This window comes from Quercus lobata, chromosome 10 (assembly GCF_001633185.2).
Source record: "Quercus lobata isolate SW786 chromosome 10, ValleyOak3.0 Primary Assembly, whole genome shotgun sequence".
Lineage (NCBI taxonomy): Eukaryota > Viridiplantae > Streptophyta > Magnoliopsida > Fagales > Fagaceae > Quercus > Quercus lobata.
The window spans coordinates 13,341,594-13,345,179 of NC_044913.1; positions in this window are offsets into that span (position 1 = coordinate 13,341,594).

Below are 3,586 nucleotides of genomic sequence, written 5' to 3' on the forward strand. Positions count from 1 at the left end.
TTCCGTGACAAAACCCTAAAACAGACTCTAGACTTAACATGTGAGTTGGGAACAGTTGAACAAAACTCATTCACACCTAACTCTAGAAGCTGTGAAGCACTTGAATCATATGAACATAATACTCCTGAAACACAACAATACACCATGATCATTGTAAGAAGAAAATTATAAATGCATATGAAACAGGCAATATGTGATCAAGCAAATATGGAGTTAAGAAACAAACCATGGCTTAATCAACCAAGTGAACACCACAAGGTAGTGATCACAGTGCTCATTCACACTTGGAATGAACACAAGGACATACAAGTTGACAAGCACAAGGCAAGACACTTGTATGTTCAACACTCAACCAATGCATAGTACACAAGGTATATGCATCTAGGAACAATCCTACAAGGGCACAAGAGTGACAGTACATAAACCAAAATGCAAGACATTTAGATTAAAGTACTGATTTCAACATAGCATAAAGGCTGCATAAGCAAGGTACATACCATAAAGCCTACAAACTATGCATAAAACATTAACCCTAAAAGTTTACAAAAGCACATAGGTACAAAGCACATTATATTGAATAAAAACTTAAACAATATAAACTAAAAGTGTTTAAAGTTTCTCCCCTTCAAAATGATGAGAAACTGTGATGCACTAGGAACATATATACGTGTAACCTGAAACACTTGCACAAAACATATTAGACCCTCAAGGTAAAGCAAGTAATAAAAGGACAAGTATAATGTAACAAATAAATTGCGATCAAGTAAACATGATGTAAAATATGTGAGCAACTTGATCATACACCAAAACAGTCATATAGAAATGACTACAATGATCACATAGCAAAGCAAATGATCATCCAAACATGCATTCAAATAAGCACAATAGCATAGGGATATATGCATGTCCAAATCACAAACATGATGCAATGAGAACAACAAAGTATAACTCAAAGCACCATAAAGCCAACAAGAAAACAAACAGAACAAAGTTTTCAAGTTAACACAATGTCTTCTCCCCCTTAGTATATGCATCTCCCCTATGGAATATCTCTCCCCCTACAAATGTGCATGAGAAATAGAATTTCTCCCCCTAAGTATGTGCACAAGAGTCATATAGAAATGACAAAATACTCCGAAACATTCTCTAGAGTATACTCTCCCCCTTTTTGTCAGGAATAGACAAAGGGTCAAGAAGAAACGAGGGCAAGAGATGAAGGTATGAACAATGCTAATGATGCATGAGGGGTGCAAGATGAATGAGAAAATGAAACTCAAACCTAAGACAATGTAAAATACTACAGAGCATAAGGTAGACATGACATGCTAGGATAAAGAAGCAAAGCATAGACCAATGCATGACAAGGGTAGCAAAGGTATGTGCAAGAGGTGGCTAAGTGCAATGCATAACCAATGCATGAAAAATGCACATGTGGGGCAAGGTGTGTTAAATACACAACCAATGAGCCAAACATGTTCCTAATGAGGAAACATGAGAAACCCCAAAGTTTGGTACTCATCGGAGTCCAAACAAGCGAGAAAATGTCTAAGAGGCATTTTATCAAACACCTAGCATGCACACTATGAACAAAAATGTGAAACAATGCATGAACATCATGAAATCCACCCTTAATACATGTTCTTTCTGCCACAAGGGGCCAACATCCAATGCATATCAACAAAAGAAACCAATCCCATGAAGAAATTTGACAAAAATTAAGTTTTCCCAACCCCTATGATGAAAATCCCAACCAAGAGCACAAAACTCTCCAAAACATAATCCAAGGATCAAAAATAATGAAAAGAATTTATAATTACCTTAGAAATGTTAATGGAATGAAAAACCATTCAAATTGGTTGGGTTTTTATGTAAAAATATTGAAAGAGGGGTTTTAGAGAGGATGGGAGAGGTTTAAAACAAGTTTCCCACAAAAAGCCCTTTAAAAAGCTGTTTCTGGGCATTTTGCGACTGGGCGAGTCGCGAGGTTCAGTCGCGAAAATTTTCGCGAGTCGCGAGTGAGTCGCGAGCCAGCCGCGAGTCGCGAGTTTTAGTCGTGAAAATTTTCGCGAATCGCGAGTGAGTCGCGAGCAAGCCGCAAGTGAGCCGCCAAAAGCTTCTGTATGATCCTCGCGACTGGGGTTTCGCGACTGGCGAGTCGCCAGCTAAGCCGTGAAAAACACTAATACTTGTTTTTCAATACAGAACATGGTTAAACAATGAAAAACAAAGTAAACACTAAACATAAACACAAAGAGTGATAAAAATCACTTCCAAAAACATATAAAATGATCAAAAATCTTTTTGGATTGAACCATATATGATTGAGCACACATACATCACATTTAGACAAGTACAATCTAACAAATGAATAAGACATTCATTGAACATTAGGCAAGTGTGTTGTGTGTGTATCAAATGTGGAATAGTCCTTAGTCTAGAGTGAAACTTCAATGATCAATTCAATCAAGTCATACACAACTAGTACTAAGTCAAGTGGTCTATCTCAATTATAGAAATGAACATATATGACCTCCCACAAGAAAATGATTACATAAGATTGAAGCTTTTCATTTGGCTTCTTACAATTCATATCATTTGATCATTTTGAATCAATATAACTCATTTTTAGCAATACATCTCATTTTTTGAGATTGACGCCTGAAATTTTTGATATTTCAATTTGATGAACAAGCCTTTGGCTTTTTGGGCATCATACATTTTCATATAAGTCGCTTTCCCTTTTTCCTAGTCGAATACTAGTATGTGCGACGGCTTTTGCAGCTCATTATCTCTTTTCATTTTGAGATTTACATTTATTGAGCTCTTTAAGCAATAAAAATAAAAGAGTGAGAAAAGATATAAGCACAAGTCTATGCATGTATCAAAACCAATATGACCATTGACTGATCATTCATGACAAGCTTAAAAATCGATTTACAACAATCACACAAAGATGTCAAGATTTTTCCCACAGAGATATAAGTGCAAAAATAACAAGCTAAGCTCGTAAATGCACAAAGCCATTTGTATAAAGGTACAAGGCCAAACTCACATGTGATATGTGCTCAAACATATACGATCAAACTTTTTAAATTTTTCACTTTTTATGTGATTTTGGATTTTTTACTCACACAAAACTGAAACATAAAAGTAAGATCAAGAACAAAACAATGCATACAAATAAATGCAAAATGCACAAAATGCATGATGATATGACATTTAATGCAAGAAGGGTCCTACAAAGATTCAAAGAATTAGATCAAGGACCAAAAGAGCAAAAGCTCAATCATAGGAACCCTTCCTCATCCAAACGGAATGATTGTTTGGAATGAGAGTCTCAAGGGAAGTGAGACAATGGTTGGAAGAATGAGAACCGGAGATGCACATAGACAAGGAGTTAAGAGCATTAAACATTTTCTTTAACAACATGCTATTTTCACTCAAAACCGGTTTACTCTTTTTAGCGCTTCCAAAAAGCTCAAGTTTCTCTTTTCTTTTGATTCTTTTAAAAGTATGAAACTTAGAGCATTGAGGTCTTAGATGACCAAAGGCACCGCAATGGTGGCAAACAATGCGTTTAGATCTA